Consider the following 17,402-nt stretch of genomic DNA (forward strand, 5'->3'; position numbering starts at 1 on the left):
CTTGCTTTTCACTCTGCTTCCCAGTCCACGGTCCAGGTTGCACGCTGTCCGCTCTTTCCAGTGCTGCATGGCCTGGCAGGGCCCAAACTCACTTTACATGTCCATCACTGACGCTTTAGCACGGGAGATGTGGAACTCCGTGTGCACTGCCCATTGGAAGGCAGACTGGCAAAGCCAACCTAGAGAAGAATCAGAACACTTGATCACATTCCAGGCTCACATTCTGTGGTATGTGTTTGTATCATGTGTTTAGGAAATCCAAGACCTAGAGATAGGCAGGCAGTCTGTGGGAACTAGATATAAAACTTCAGGGAGCCAACATCCACTTTCATGTATTTCTCAAGAAGGATTATACATACTCCATTTAAAATATCAAATTATATGAACTTAAATAACTGCTAGCTTTCCACTACTATGACAAAATACCTGAGATAAACAATTTCAAAAGAGGAAATATTTAATGTGACTCACCGCATCAGAGAGTTCAGCCCATAGTCACTTGGCTCTGTAGTTTCTTGGCCTATGTTGGGGCAAAGCAACATGGTGGAGAGAATGCATAGAACCTGGGGGGAAGGTACACCTGGACACTAAATACATTCTTCAAGGACCTGTCCCAAATAACCTACTTCCTCTATGAGGTGCCACCTCCCAAATTTCTACCCCCTCTTAATAGCTCATCAGGCTATGAATTCATTTATCAGTTAATCTGCTGATGATCATCTGCTGATGATCCAATCAACTGTCTGAACACTGCTGTGGTGAAAATGAAGCCTTGAGTACATGAGACTTAAGGAGTTGTTTTAGATCCAAACCATACCGATGTATACTAAGAACAAATGTAGTAATCATGATGCATTGCTTCCTAGATCCTAGTTCCTAGCTCTGACTATTGTCTCCTGGGCTGACTGAGGCCCAGTGCATCTCATGGGTGGAAATGTTATGACCCTGTCACTCATTGCTTTGCAGTTCTGTGCTCAGGGACATCCCACCGGTAGCCTGAAATAAACCACCAAGGGAAGGAACTATACTGTAGAAATTAGCACACCCTATAAATTTGGGTTTTCTTGCTATAAACATTTACCAGTTCACCAGAGACCAGCATTAACTCTGCTTTGCAAATGGAATAACAGAGCTCCAGCAGCTTAGACACCTGCCAAATATAAGACAATCTGAAACTAGAAGAAATTGGATTCAGCCTCAGGACTACCTCAGATCTTATGCTTTACTTGGATGAAAATGAGTTAGATTGTTAAAACTAAAAGTCTCCTGTCTTTATCACCACCATTGACTGTATTTAGTTTTTTGTTAAAAAAAAAAAAATCTGTTGTCTGCTAGCACTCGAGTCCAGTGTGAGTCAAGGAATGGCACAGTTTTGAGAAACTTCTGATCACCTATTGCGCTTCATTAGTTCCTCATGAATGAGCTTTGTTCTGAGATGTGGGTGCTGTTGCTAACAGCATGTATGAGAAAAGAATAAGCACAGCTTTTAGCTGGGCACCACAAGGTTACACAGAGTAACTACTGTACATGACAGCCAAGGTATTTTAGGTATTGTTAAAGCAGAAAGACCTCTTAATACATGCGTCCATTTGCAGGCTGGAGGCTCTGATTGTGTCTGTTTGTGCCACAACTCCCATGTTTGTTTAGACCAGAGTTATTCCCTATTTTTTACTTGAAATTTAGCCACAGTTTATACTAATTGTCAAATATCACCTCTTTTTTTACCCCTTCAGTCACCTATAAACATTTATAATGTGCCCATTTTAGAATCAATAATTTTGATAAGATTAGTTCTAATGTGACTTCTTTACTCAAATATTTTATGAATCAAATACTTTCTAATATAGAAATATGAGCCAAACATAATTTTATATTCTTACTAGTCCCCAGCCTCCTAGACTCCTAACGTGATAAAATACAAGGCTAGACTAAATGAGGGTAGACAGGTATGAAACTATCAGATTTCCTAGGCCGACATTTTTTTAAAAAGCTATTTCTAAAAAGAGAAGACTGAAATGTTTGTAAGGACTACCAAGCTCCTCCTCTCATGGCCTTGTGGCTCATCATGATTCATCATTTCTCCATCCTTAGTCCCAGGGAATTCCAATTATTTAACTTTTTATATACTAAACCCAGTTATGTTCATCTCCTCTATTCTTCAAAAACAAGCAGACATTTGGGTATTATATGGATGTTTGATGCTACTTGTCATGACTCATTTTATTAATTTAACCATGCTATCTTCCAAAGACCCCAGGCTGTAGGCCACTACTAGTCCATAGAAGAAGAACTAAGAAATGGAGGCTCCACCATGGCTGGGATTCCAACAGTTTATACTCATTGTCAAATATCACCTTTTTTTTTTTTTTTAAAAAAAAAAAAAAACCTTCAGTCACCTATAAACATTTATAATGTGCCCATTTTAGAATCAATAATTTTGATACTGGTTCCAAGTACTATGTTTCTTCCCAGGACACGATAGCTAGTACTCAGGAGCTATGTGCTCCATAGAACACTAGATAACTCCCTAGAGCTTCTGCCTTCCAATTCAACCAATAGGGGGCTTTCCTTCACTCACTCCTCCCTTGGTCCCATGCTCCCAATGGTCATAGAATTTCGCTTCAGTGACATGTTCTACCATGAATATGATTTTGCAATGTTGGATTATTCTCCTCCTTTCTTTTCTTATTTCAACTACTCCCAGTGAAATTTTCACATGTCTGGGAACTGAGTTCTTCTTAGAGCACGTCATTAAAATAGTATATTAAAAAGTATCTCATCTCATATTGCTTTGTTTGGGCATTTTTGTCTTACTGGTCTTTTGCTTATATGTTGTACTTTTTTATTTTGTTTTTGAGAGTTTTGTTTCTTGTTTTTATTTATTTTTTTAGTGAATATATCTGAGAGTTTCTTTGTTTGGTTTTATTTTGTTTTGCTTGCCTGTTTGTTTTCTAAAGAGAGGAAAAAAAGGGTATTGAGTTGGGTGGGAAGGGAGGATCTGGGAAGAGTTGTGGGAGGGGGAAGTGTGATCATAATATAATGTATGATTTTTTTCAATGAAAAAATTAAAATAAATTTAAAAAGAGACAAAGTAAAAATAAATAAATCTATTTAGTAATATTTTAAAAGTACAAAGTTTCTAAACAAGACTATAATTTTCCAAAGAGCATTTGTACTTTTCAAATCCTATCCTAATAAAAACAGGTTCCTATACACTTTAGTTCCCTTTTTAATGGTAATAATCAAACACAGTCCGTTAGACAGGCATTGTTAACTAGACTGACAAAAGAAAAATTTAGACATAAAAATGTCCTATTTCCTGGGCTGCTCTGGACATAAGTGACAATAATGACTTAACCTATTGACCTCTAAGCCTGAATTTCTTTGTTGAAAAATTAAGATCTTCCTTTCTCTGGTAAGAGCCATGGAGTGGAAAGAAAATAACAACAAAACAAGCATACAAACACACCTCATTCCCCAAGCAAAGGCATCTTGTGGAATCCTGAGTGGAATGGCAAGTTAGTCAGTAAGAATCACATTAACATAGGTATAGAAAGAAAAACAGTTGGCAGGTGGCAGCAAGTCATACAGCAGTGACTGGCTGCAAATGTCCTGACAGTAGCCGCATTTCATCGTGCTCTATTAGGGACTGACATCATTTTGAATCAATAATTCAGGAGCCTAATGGGCTATCTCCCTATGAGTCATTGGTCAAGGAGGCCCCAGAGGTACCCAAAACAAAGGCTTTTTGCTGTTTTTCTTCACCGCCCATCGTAACTGCATAGTAAGACCCTATTGCTGAAGACAACACATACTTTAGATGGAAGACATAGAAAAATCAACCCGAACTGACCAGGCAACTCTCTCCCCTTCATGGCTAGCTTATATAGTACCAGAAGGTGTTATACAGTCTGCCAGGGAAGAAAATATATCAATCTTCTCACCTGCACTGGAACCTGCATACTGACTTTCTGGAAAAGATCTGCCCACTGGTGCCGCAGTGGCATGATGGCTATGGGGGTAACCAACTTCTTTCTGACTGGATATGAGGCCTGATCCATAAGAGGGATTTCATGCATAGTACTGTCAGACTGTGGAGACCACAGGCTCTAAGGGAACTTCTGTTGTTATTACAAATACTTTGTTAATATTCACAGATTTGTGTTACTCTCAACTTCAGTCCCATAACCTTTTTGCATGGAGTGGCAGTTAATGCACGGATTCTTATCTGGCCAAAGTGCCAAATGACAGTAACTGCTCAGCTGTGGATGAATCATCTGTATTAACTTCTGCCCATCCAAGGTTCTGGTAGCATTTTGGAAGAATGGGCAGAAAGAATACAAGAGCTAACAGATGAGAAGGAGATATTTCAGGACATGGTTGTTGCACACATCAATTCACAGGACCTGTGGCTACCTGTCCAAGATTTGCACATGATCAAGCTAGTAAAAATCTCAGCATAAATGAGGGAGGGGCCCTCAAGAATATACCCTCAGTAGAGAGCTATTAATGGTTCATAGTTGCTGAGGAGGAAGAGCCACTCTCCCTTGGGACCATGTCTGATGGTAGGTTGTCCATGCCTCCTGTGCATGGGCCCATACACATGGAGTAATTGGACTCTAAGGGTTATTGACAACAAAAAGAGGACATAAAATTAGGTGGGTGACAGAGTGGGAGCTGGAGGGAAGTAAAGGTAGATGGATGTGATCAAAACATATTATGCAAATGTATGAAGAATTGAAATAATAAAGTATTAATTTTAAAAAGAACTCAGGAGCCTAGTGAGCAGAGAGTCATACAAATTCTCACAAGTGTCCCCTCACCATTGACAAATGCATGCTCAAATTTCTCTGTAGGCAGAAGCAGGAAGATTGAGGTCTGTGATTGGTCCTTGCTCTGCATGGTTATATTTGCATATTACAATGATCACAGGCATCTTGATTTTAATCCTTTTTGTCCTTGTTTCTGCCAGGTGTGTTGTTACAGTGAGAACAAAACTACTATAGAAAATTATTAAAGGAATGGGGTCATGGCAGTGACTAAACCTGACCATATAGTTTTTAGGCTTTTGGAATTGGTTTGTAGGAAGAATTTTGAAGAGTTTCAACAAGTAGGTTAAAGAACATCTAAAATCCTCCATGAAGAGATCAATAGATGATTCTACTAAAAACTAAGATAACCAGAAAGCTGACAAAAATGTGGACAGTAAATACTGTGCTCCTGAGGTTTCAGATGAAGTTCTAACAGGAATTGGGCTATAGGTCATTTATGTTACAATTTGACAAAGAATTTATCTACATTTTGTCCATGTTCTGAAGATTTATAGAAGGCTGAGTTTAAAGGTGACAAACTAATTAGTATAATTTGTCAGAGAAAATTTCATAATTCAAGGGGAAGCATAGTTACTCCTGGTTGCTATTAGCCAGATTTGTAGTAAGAATCTGGGGCAAAAAGCAGAATAGATTTTTTTTTTAAACTTGTGGTCTTTAGTGAAAAGGACTAAACTATAAGTTGTTGAGAAGGAGGGCATGACTATTAAAGAGATTAGTGTCATTACAAAGAAGCAAAGCACTTTGCTTTGAGATCATCTCAGGAATTGGGAAAATCCTATTGAAGGATCTAGGGTGTAAAATTGTAAACTCATTTGGCAGATTTTTTTCTAACTAAAAGAGAATGTTCAGGGACTCCTACTCACAGAGGACCACCTAAAAAAATGATTTCTCGGGTTTAGTCACCCAGGAGGCTGTGGCAAGCATGACCCAAGGAGGTCTGGCTATGACTCGAGCTAGTAAAAGACCTTGGCATCATCCATGTGGTGCTGGGTTTTCAAACATATGAGATGTGTAGACGAATTTCTAAAGTCATATTAAATAAGAAACACAGAGTCAAATACAGAGTTAAAGCAAAAGAGATCAGAGCAAGAGCCACCTCGCTTTAGCTTACCACCAGAAGTAGCTTCCCCCAAGACAGAGACCTTCTAATGTCTGACGTGTTTTTATTGCTTTCCTGTTCTGCTTTCTCATTGGCTCTAGGCCCAGCCACATGACTTCCTCGTCACTGCCTGTCTATACAGACCTCCTGGTCTCTATGGTTGGTACTGGGATTAAAGGTTCGTGTCACCACACTTGGCTGTGTCCTTAACCACACAGAGACTCTGCCTGCCATGTGATTGGATTAAGGGTGCGGGCTACCACTGCCTGACTGCTGTCCATGGCTCGCTATGACCTCTGATCTCCAGGCAAACTTTATTTAACATACAAATGAAACCACATTTCAGCACAATTAAAATATTACCACAGAGATGTAAGCAATACTGATTTGTTCTATAACACTTTTGCTGAGATTTTAAAGAAAGGTCTAAAACGCAGGCAATGCATATCGTGTATGGGTTCCCTACATGGACTCTTGAGAGGGCAACACATGAAGCTGTGGAAGTGAACCCTGAGATGCAGTAGAGACTTTGGATTACTGGGAATGCCAGGAATATAGAGCATATGCTGAGGTAAGCAATAGAGAATGAATGGGACTAGTCCAAGTGAGAGACAATGTGGGTGGCAAATGACAAGGCAGGGATAATGACATCTTTAAAGTTTATCGTGTCATTATGTTTCACAGACATAGTATTTTAAAGCAAGGTCCTGAAGGATGCACAGTGTGAACCAGCTTTGGAGCTGCTGTAAAGAATCCCGGGAAGGCAATGCATGAAGCTATGAGGGTTAAACCTAAGCTGCAGTGGAAGAATGCAGCAATCTGATTTAAAGGCTGCCCTTGCTGAGTTTTGCTCCTGATTTGGTCTCATTCCCACCCCCTTTGCTACCATTTCACTTTCTGGTGGTGAAGCTGTCTAAACTGTGCCATTATATATTGGAAGTACCTAATTTAAAAATACTTAATTTTACAAAATCAGCTAAAAGTTGCATTCCTTCTCAGAGGAACCTTTGGACTTTTGAACAGTCAATATTATTGACTGTTCACTATTGGCAGTCGGAGTCTTTTTAATTGGGTTCATTTTGCACTATGAAATAGATACAAGGCTTTGAGTAGTGGGGGTAGAACATTGTGGGTTAAAGTGATGTACTTGGGTGTCAGGTTGAATTTGTGATGATTCACGTTCATTGTCAACTAGACAAGATTAAGTACCACTTAGAAAGATTGGTGAGGCAAACCCATCCCTGTGTCTGTGAGCATGCTTCCACAGATGATTAGCTAAGGGGAGACGACTCATACTGAGAATGGCACCATCACAGGAGCTATGATCCTGGATAGAATAAAAGGAAAAGAAGAAAGCAAGCCTAGTACAGGCATTTCTCTTTTTCTTGCTTTCGGTCAACGATGAAGTGAAGAATACCTCTATACAATCTTTCTGCCGCTATGTTAAGGCTAAGCATATGGGGCCAGACAACAGCAGACTAAATTGGCTGAAATCATGAGCCAAAAGGAAATGCTTCCTCTCATAAACTCAGTGGGTCTTTTGTCTTAGGAAAAGTAAAGCAAACTGTGTAGCCAATGAATAGTAGAGCCAAGATTTAAATGCATCTCTGAATCCTTTGTGCAGTTCTACAGAGTGGAAACTCTTATTTGAACTATTTACCAATTCTTGAAAGTTGAATTGCTGCCATCTCCAGGTGCAAAGGGTCAGATGCAATATGTAATCAACATCCCATTTAGGTAATTGGGTGGCCTCTTCAAGGGATGAAGTCATACTAATGGCTAAGTATTGGTCTCTGCCACAGGCATTTTCTAGCCTTTGATAAAGGGAACCCAGGCATAGCTACCACTCTTGTTACCAGGGACACTATGCAACATCACCATGGTAGCTGAGGAAGAAGTTGGCTGCTATCTTAAAGATCCATCCTTTGGTTCTTGAGCATGTCTTTGGTATATACCTCTGTCAAACAATATTGGACACAGCAATCCTCTTTGAATTTACTCCCATAGGGCTGTCTCTTGGGCTTTTTCCTAGACATTCTGATCTCTTTCAGTCTTGTCTTTTCTAGGTTCTGGACTGCTACATTGTTCACCACAGCATCAATGACCATATCCTAAGCCACATACTTCATACAGGAGGGACTGATCATACAATAGACAGCTGGGAGGGTTCTTCATAACCACTGTTTTTTATTTACAGAGAGCAATAGTGTGATAGCAGTATTTTCATGGGAAGCTAACATGTTTTCTTCTTATATTGCTTGGTTGCGGAGAGGTAGAAATAGAACTTAGAATAAACAGTCTCCAATGAAGGGCCTACATCAAGTTGGCAGGATCTTCTTGCAGGTAAGACTTTTCTCTAGGAAGCAAGTAGATATTGCTGCAGCTTCTGGTGTTCTAAGGAAGCAGGAGTCAACATCCCGAGTATCAGGTTCTACTATTTCTTTATCTACATCCTGACCATGACAGTTCTTCTGGTTAACTGTTAGGTTCTCAGTTGGAAACCTGTGATGAGTTCCAGCAGCCTCTGTGTCAGAGGGTAGGCAGGAATCGCTATTGTAACTGGGGGTGCTTTCAGTATTCTTTGAGGTCAACAGTTGGCAAACCTCAGTCTGCCATTTTATTTCCTTCTTTAAAACTTCTAAAGATCATAAACCACAGTCAGATGCTTCTATATTCCTTAAAATTAACACTGACAGCACAGTGCAAGTGTTTCCAAGAGCACATAAGCCAGGGTCTTATTTTAGACCTTCTTCATTCAGTTCACCACCAGTGAAAAACTCATTAATTGTAATACTACTGCATGTGAGTGGGAATTTCCACCACTCCACTTTTTAAATGCAATAAGGTCATCATCACTCTCTGATTAGTCCAATATGGACTCTTGATGAAAAATTCTGTTTGTTGCCTATTTGTAGCAGCAGATGTCTCACCCAAAGAAGCATGACTGAGAAAGGTATGTGCAAGCAATAATTTATTTTGGAATCTAGTCCCAGCAAAAAATCATAATAGGTAAAAAGGGCAACCGAGACTCTGGGTAACTGACTGAGCTGATCACTGCTGAGAGGGACTTCTACTGGAGGCCCTAGGGTTGTATCTATATTGCCAGAAAATTACTTGTATAGTTTGAAGCATGGTGTGATTTCTATTGCTACTGTTAGATACATTGGGTGACTTGCATAGTTCTAGATTTCCTTGGTCATTCATTTGACTTGAAATTTAGCTAAATAGATTTATTTAACTAGTTTATTTCTGGCTCCCCTTTGTTCTGAACATGTTAACTGTTGAGCCAAAGTAGGAATTTTCAAGGAGGGTAGAGACTTCCTATGATTTTTCCTTTGTCATCTGTCTCTTTAGCTCTAGCATACAAGAAGTGACAGCTCTCTCTTTAGCTTGCAAGTGCCACCAACACGAAGAGGTGGTAAATGCTGGTCGTCTTGTTCAAATTTTGCACCTTTCCTCAGATCCCATATAGCATTTTCCATCTCATTCTTTTCTCTTTTTTTGGTTTAACCATTATTTAGTAGTTTTTAGTTTTTTTTTTTTTTTTTTTTTTTTAATGAGATGCTTGATCTAAATGGAGTATTTCGGTACCCCAAAGAGAAAAATCTTGTGATTGTTTTCTCTAAGGCCTATAAATGTGCAAAAATTATAGCTAGACTAAGGAACAATTCTTTACATTCATAAAGAAACTGTACATTAAATATGCATGTTCAATATTAAAGGCAACATAGACAGGTTCAATATTAAAGGCAACATAGACAGATTTTTAAATCACTATAAAATAGTCTGGAAGAAAGATGAAGGATGCTAGGTTTTAAGATTCAACTGTTTCTGCCATCTTCAGCACTACTTGAAGTAGCAAGAGCTGTAACACTGAAAGCAGTATGCTTAAATTTATTTTCATGAGTAACAATGTTGATCAAATGTTTCACCAACCCTTCTTTGCTGCTGATAGTTCATGTTTCAGAAATCCTCACTCAGAATCAAGTTCCTCTGTCCACATATCCTCTCTCTTGACTCACTGAAGAGGGTTATGGGATTCTATAGTGCTGGATTTGGATAAGAAAAACTTAAGAGATGTAGACAGTCTGATCCCAGGTTCTGTAATCCAAATCAAATATTCTTCCTGTTCTGCCATTTCACCTGGTGAGTTTGGGCAAATCATCTGAAAGTCATCCTTCTTCCCTTTGCTGTTTTCTTAAAGTTAAACGAGAAAATTTAAAAAAGTATATCTCTACAGTTCTCCTCCAGGCTCTGGCATCTCTAGAAAACAAATGGGCTTAGGTAACTGATGAACCTACAAACTTAGTAAGAGGTCTCAGTGAGGGCTGGCAGCCTCCAGCCCCATCAGTGTTGGGTTTCTAATCTGCTTTTCTATACTGTGCTGAAGACCACTGTCATATAATTTAGAATGAATAATGATGCTCTAACCACTTTCTTATGTTCCCAGTGCTCATCTGTGGAATCATTCAAGATGTAGATTGATACCAGAGGATATGGTGACAATTATGAACACCTAATAAATTTCATGCCTTAGAAAGCTTTCCTCAAGAGAAAAAACAACAGCATATTGAAGAGTGAAACCCTCTTCCTTAGGGGGAAAAAAGCACACATTCTCACTTGTGGATGCAATGGGAACATTATGTGAAATCAGCAATTCTAGATTTAGTTGAAAGCCATATGACTTTGGGTAAGTCACTAACCTAACTAGATTTTAATTTTAGTCAAATGGAGATGAAATACAATGTTTCAAATTTTGTGAAGTCTGCAATGCAATTGATCCCAATGCAAATGATCATCTTTAACTGACATCAATCTGGGTACTGAATACATCAATGGAGGGGCCAGTGGGATGTTTAGTTTTGCTTACCTGCTCCAAAGGAGAATGAATAAGGGAGCTACAGAGGAAATTAACATCTTAGAGTGCTTAAAGTTTCTCACAACATGGTCTTTGGAACACAGAACTATTTTAGAAAAAAATGGAGGCTTAAGTCACATGTACCTGCAATACTCCTTAGCTGTGCCACATGTTGTGTGGGTGGGAAAGTTGCTTAACCTCCCAAGACTATTTCTTCCTCTATAAAATGGTAATTATGAAGATTTCCAAAGGCACTTCATGAAAAAGTAAAGAATGGTGTTTTGGATATATTAGGTATTCAACAAATATAAGTTCCTTTTTCTTTCATGTATAGGAATTGCTAGTTTTGAATTTTGTACTCTTAACTTTTTGGGGGGAAGATTTACCAAGACTCATCAATAGAATTGCTTATAGAAAGGAAAACTTACAGATCCCTTCTTATGACACTGGTCTGTTATCAGATCAGTATCTAGGAACAATAATGTGTCAACTAGGCTAAAAAGAAACTAAACATTGTCTAAGAGAGATTTTGAAAAGTATGTTATGCAACAAATAACACATTAACTGGAACAGCTACCATTCACTGTATTCCTCTTAGTTGATCCCAACCATCATGCAGCACTCAAATGAACAGCACTCTCCTTCCAAGAGTATGGTGAGGTACTTAAAAGAAAAAGAGCAGACAACTATCACTGTGGGCTTTCACATCATCATCACTAGGTCCACAAACAGCCTAAAGGGCTACATCTTCCACCTGAAACCTTAGCACAAATGTTTCTAAAACTTCATAGCTGAGTTGTCATTTGCAAGCTTCATAAAAATTAATTATTAAAGCCCTTTCCATTAGTGTTTTGTTTGGCCTTCATAAAACCATTTTTCTTTTGCAGCTTAACAAATAAAAAAAACCACTGCATTAGCTATAAATATATGGCACCAGATATGGAGGAAAGGTTATGACTCATGCTAGACCATTCCCTATGGCCAGCTCTGCATTCTGGGAAATATGCTGGGTCTACTCTTCACACATAGGCAAATTCAAAACCAGCTGGCCATATGAAAAGGACTTTCTTGTCAGGAACCAACTCTTGTCAGTTCTTCCTACTCACGTAGGTAAAGGTACTGTGTCATTCACTAGGTCAAGAAATCCTTCCTTTCTTCCTTCCTTCCTCCCTCCCTCCTTCATTCTCTCTCCTTCCCTCCCTTCCTTCCTTCATTACTAACCTCCTTACTAACGCATGCTTGACATTAAAGGTAGAATATCAACTAGAAATACACTCCAAACACAACACAATTACAATGTGGGGGAGTCAGACAACAAATATATATATATAATGTATACACACACACACACACACACACACACACACACACACACACACACACACATATATATATATATATATATATACATACATATTTCAGTGAACACAGAGGAATGAATGCACAGGAAACTCAGGCAAAGACAACGGAGCAGATTTTTAGAAGATGATTTTTATCAGGGACAATTAAATGCCATCAAATCAGTAACAGTGAAGCAGATCAGGGAGAGCCCTGATTCCCCACCATTTCTCACCTAATGCAAACTCCATTAAAAACTTTCTTCTGTCAATGACAAGGTTCAAGAGCAGCTGTATCTTTCTCTCCCTAAACTTTTCTACTACCCATTCTCAACCCCAGACATATTCAATATGCCTGAACTTGACAGGATGATGACCTCACTGATATGGTAGTAGGTGCCCTTATCTTTGTGAGCTGAGCAGTCAAACCCAACATGCAGAGCCAATGAGCCTATTACCATGCCAAAAGCAATTCTTGTGAAGAACAAGACAGGAGCTGCAGATACCCTGAGATCATGTGCAATGGCTCACTGTGAAAGTGGGAGCCTGCCCATTGTCTCTATGACCTTTCCTCCTCGTGGCTGCAAGGAACTACTCTTGGAATACCTTACCTGGGTATTGGCTCCCTAGTGCTCCGCATATGCCCCCAACTGGGTGTTACTACCTCTTCATGAAGTGAAAGAATTCAAGGTTGAGTAGGTAACACTAGGAGCTGAGAGCCAGTAACCATGCAAGCTGCCAAGACTAATAAGAGAGGAAGGATGGTGGACATTCATTGTGGGAAAATAGCAAACTCGAAGACACTGGGTTACAGGTAGGATGCTTTGGAAGAACTATATATGGCAAGTTTGTTTCAGAGATAAGGATAACAGAAGATGGGCTCCTGCAGTGGTCATCTGTGTTTTTCAGATGCTGCTAGGGAGGGAGATCAAGAAAAGTAGTTAGTTGACATGTATATTTATGTGCCATATTTATTGGGGGTTGGCAAAATGGTGCTTTTGTGAATTATTAAATTTAAATTTTGTAGTAGGGCTAAAGGAATCTAACCCAGAGTTTCACTAATGCATTGTAGCCACACTCCACCATTAAATTATATTCCTAGCACTAAAAAAATCTAAAGAACAGATGCCATTACAAAAAAATAATATTTAGAAAATATTGGCCAGATAATTGTGTGCTGAGGATTCTAAACCCATTCCTGAAATCAACACTAAATAGACAGTATGAAAAAGTCTGTTTGTTCTTGCCTCATTCACCACAGGACAGAGGGTTTCTAGAGGAGTAATGAGGGTAGCTCTGAAAAACACAATCACAAATCTATATTATAAAATATTAACAATACATACTAAAGGAAACAAAATCTGTCAAAACTGGCTGGTAGAGTCTGAGTTAAAAATGTTACAAAACTGCCAAGCAGGTAATGGTAGCATAGCATGAACCACATGCTTATGTGAAGACTTAGATCCCTTCCTGACTGGTTATTATAGGAGGCTATGCACATGGAGATTCACTGTGCCTAACTCTTACAAAAGTATTTAATACATGAAAATTGAAGTTACAATTGCCTTATTTTTATTTTATTTTTTGAGACAGGGTCTCAAAATGTAGCCTTGGCTGGCCTAGAACTCAGCTATCTGCCTGCTTCTACCTCCTGTGTGCTGGGATAAAGGCATGTGCTGCCACTCGCGGTACAACTGTCTTATTTTCAAAATGAGACTTCTGTCATTCAGTCTTCTTCCTCTTATTTGGGAAATTTGGCGAAAGGTATGATTTATTTCTCTTTAAAGATCATCACCCAAGGAAGAAATTGACAAAGATAAATCTTATGAATCAGAAAGTCTTTAAAACCACATCAGAAAACAGAAAAAAAAAATTGTGCTAATCTTTCACAGGCACAATGTCAGTGCTATTTAAAAATAAAACCTGACATCTACACCAATTAAGAATTTCTCAGTGTTCTGATATACATTTGTATCCACAACCTAAAATAATGTGGAGACTGGCTGTAACATTCACATTAATATATATACTCAGAAATCAGATGGAAAGGGACAAAGTCCAAGTCAACTGAATTCCATCCCAGTGTTTCAAGCCCCAGCTTTCTGCTGCCTTATACTACCTAGTACAATAAAAAGGGTTTAAAATTATCAGTTGCTATCTATAGAATGTACCATTTTCCTACATGGTGTATCTATAAAGTTAAAGATATGGTGTATAGCATTATTCTAACATTTAAGTATGCTTTAAGTATGCTCTGGAATAATCTTCAATCATTTCCAGGTATCTTCATTCCTCTAGTCTGTATCACTAACCACTCCAACCCGTATTTCTAGTCCTGGAATCAAATGTTGCCAGAGCCAGAACATTTATAAAGGTGAGATTTTGTTTAGTATTTGGATGCTATCTCCCATTTGATTTTCCTACTAACTCCCAGAATTATTAAGCTTTGTATTCTAGAAAGGTATTAAAATTTACAAAGCATTTCCTTGATTACTTAAGACTACAATACTTAAAATCTAGTGCCCTTAAAAATTTTACCATTACAAGTAGACACTCAACTTGGGGTTATCTCTGCTAACACAACAAAAGTTTTTTGTTTTGTTTTTTTTCAAGACAGAGTTTCTCTGTGTAGCTTTGCGCCTTTCCTGGATCTCACTCTGTAGACCAGGCTGGCCTCAAACTCACAAAGATCCACCTGCCTCTGTCTCCTGAGTGCTGAGATTAAAGGCATGCACCACCACCACCTGGCAACAGGTTTTTAAAAGAAAATACAAATCAGGATATTGCTTCTCTTGTAAATCTGGGATGAATTTAATGGCTTGCTGCCAAAATAAAGAGAGTTAACTTCTGTTTGTAGAAAAGCTGTAAAAAATAATTCCCTTCTTCCCTGTTTAGGTAGTATCTCCACAACTCTTCAATCTATAACTTAGTGGTTCTAGCCTCATTGTTTTCTTCCCCTTTTATTGAAAATATATTCTTTTCTTGTGTAACCTTTTTGCAGTTTCCCCTCCCTCTACTCCTCCCAGTTCCTCCCCCCTCCCATCTGGATCCACCCCCTTTCTGTCTCTCATTAGAAAAGAACAGGCTTCTAAGAGATAATAAAATATAACAAAAACCTTCATATTGTAGTTGGACAAGATAGACAAGAGCCCAAGAGAAGGCACATGACTCAGAGACCCACTTGTTCACATACCCAGGAACCCCATAAAAAACACTAAACTGGAAGCCATAATATATAAACAGAGGACCTGATATAGACCCATGTAAGGCCTGTGCATTCTGTTCCAGTATCTGCAAGTTCATGAGCTTTGATTATGTTGATTTAGAGGGTCTTGTTTCTTTGGTGTCCTCTGTTCCCTCTGGCTCTTATACTCTTTCTATCTCCTCTTCTGCAGGGTTCCCTGAACTCTGAAGGGAGAGATTTGATGGAGATATGCCATTTAGGGATGAGTGTTACAAAGCTTCTCACTCTCTGCATAGTGTTTGAATATGGGTCTCTATGTTTCCATCTGCAGAAAGTTGCTTCTCTGATAATGGCTGAGCAAGGTACTGATCTGAGTATAGTAGAATAGTTTAGTCATTTTATCACTACAGTTTGTTGTTTAGAACAATAGTATTTAGTTTTATTCTAGGTCCCTGGGATATCTAGTATCTGATTCTTGGTCACCCCATCCATCCACAATTATCTATTCTATTTTCCTTTCTTAATTAGATCTGTAGCTTCTAGTCCCTTACACTATACCTACTTCTTGTAGTTCTGTTATCCTTATTTTTTTCATTCCAAAGATCAACCTCTAAGTGTCCACAGGTTAAGTAACTAATCCTATCAACAGTAAAGTATTTCTGGTAGGAAGGTGTCTTCAATTAAGACAAGAATTTCACATGACTTTGGGCAAGTCACTTACCAAGGCCTGTTTTTAGCCTTAAAAAATAGTTTGAGCAGCTGAGAGTTTTAGCACAATCATTATAACTTCTAAGGTAAGCTGACTTAAATAAATATATTTAAATGCTAACCTTTTTGTTTCAAGGTCTAATCTTACTTCTTTCATGTTTGAATTTATTTTCAAATCTTTGTTTGTGTGCATACATGGATGATGTGAGTGGGCATGAGTGCCATGGAGATCAGAAGACAACTCTGTGGAGTTGGTGTTCTCCTTCTACCTTTATGTGTTTGGAGGATGGGACTCAGGTTCTCACGCCGGTACAACAAGCAGTTTGCCTCCCTTAGCCATCAGACCAGCCCTGACACTTCAGAGGAACTTTTCTATATTACTTTTTCTTTGTTGCTGTGACAAACTACTTGAACAAAGCAATTTTAGGAAGTTTTTATCCTTGTGCACAGCTAGATGGTACAGTCCATCACAGTAGGAGGGTCGTGGTGGCAGGAGCTTGAGGCAGCAGATTACATTGTACCCAGTCAGAAGGCTGAGTGAGCAGAAATGGGACGAGTTATTGTTGATTATTTTTTTGTTTTACTCTTTGCTCTGTTGGGGAGCAAATAATTACACAGAGACTTATTCTTTCTTATGAATGCCCTATCTTAGCTTGGCTTGTTTCTAGCCAGCTTTTCTTAAATTAGCTCATCTACCTTTTCCCTCTGGGCTTCTACCTTTTTCTATTTGTTTTCTACTTATATCTGTATATCTTTTCTTTACTTCTTACTCTGTGTCTAGTTGTGTGACTGGCCCTAGGCACCTCTTCTCTTTTTTCTCCTCCCTTTCTCTTCACCTTCTATGTATTCTCTCTGCCTGGCAGCTCCACCTATCCCTCTCCTGCCTAGCTATTGGCCATTCAGCTCTTTATTAGACCAATCAGGTGACTTAGAAAGGCAAAGTAACACAGCCTCAGCCTCAGAGTCAAACAAATGTAACACATATTTGCATCATTGAACAAATCTTCAATATTCTACAACAGGCTATAAAATCTTTAGGCCACTCTTAGTGACCCACTTTTTCCAACATAGCTCTACCTCCTAACTGTTTCACAACCTTCTGAAACAAGCCACCAGCTGGGGACCAAGTGTTCAAACTTTTGCAAAGCCAGACAGCAGATATTTTGGATTTTCAGGCCACATACGACTTGTTGTTCATCAAACAGTTCAAGTAGTCCTACCAGCGTTCTCAGTATCGCTGTCTAGGTCACCAGCTCATTGAAGTTGGGCATATGGTAACACTGCCAGTTGCAGTTTATTACTGTAGAATATGATACCTTATACCAGCAAAGGGGACTATGACAAACCCAGAAAAGACCAGGTGCAATACTTAACATGTTTGTTC

The 17,402-nt window shown here is 38.9% G+C and overlaps 1 protein-coding gene across 2 annotated transcripts in view; it reads right to left on the reverse strand.

The window, feature by feature from the left end:
• Zfat (zinc finger and AT-hook domain containing) overlaps positions 1 to 17,402 on the reverse strand; it is a 262,439-nt gene that overhangs the window by 226,726 nt on the left and 18,311 nt on the right. Inside the window, exons 1-2 of one of the 2 annotated variants that reach the window (XM_076556010.1) lie at positions 472 to 17,402; positions 1 to 179 (exon numbers count right to left, since the gene is read on the reverse strand). The exon at positions 472 to 17,402 is cut by the window's right edge and continues 18,311 nt beyond it. The gene's annotated coding sequence lies outside the window, so the exon portion shown is untranslated. The other variant, XM_076556009.1, reaches the window with a different exon arrangement.

This window comes from Peromyscus maniculatus, chromosome 20 (assembly GCF_049852395.1).
Source record: "Peromyscus maniculatus bairdii isolate BWxNUB_F1_BW_parent chromosome 20, HU_Pman_BW_mat_3.1, whole genome shotgun sequence".
Taxonomy (NCBI): Eukaryota; Metazoa; Chordata; class Mammalia; order Rodentia; family Cricetidae; genus Peromyscus; species Peromyscus maniculatus.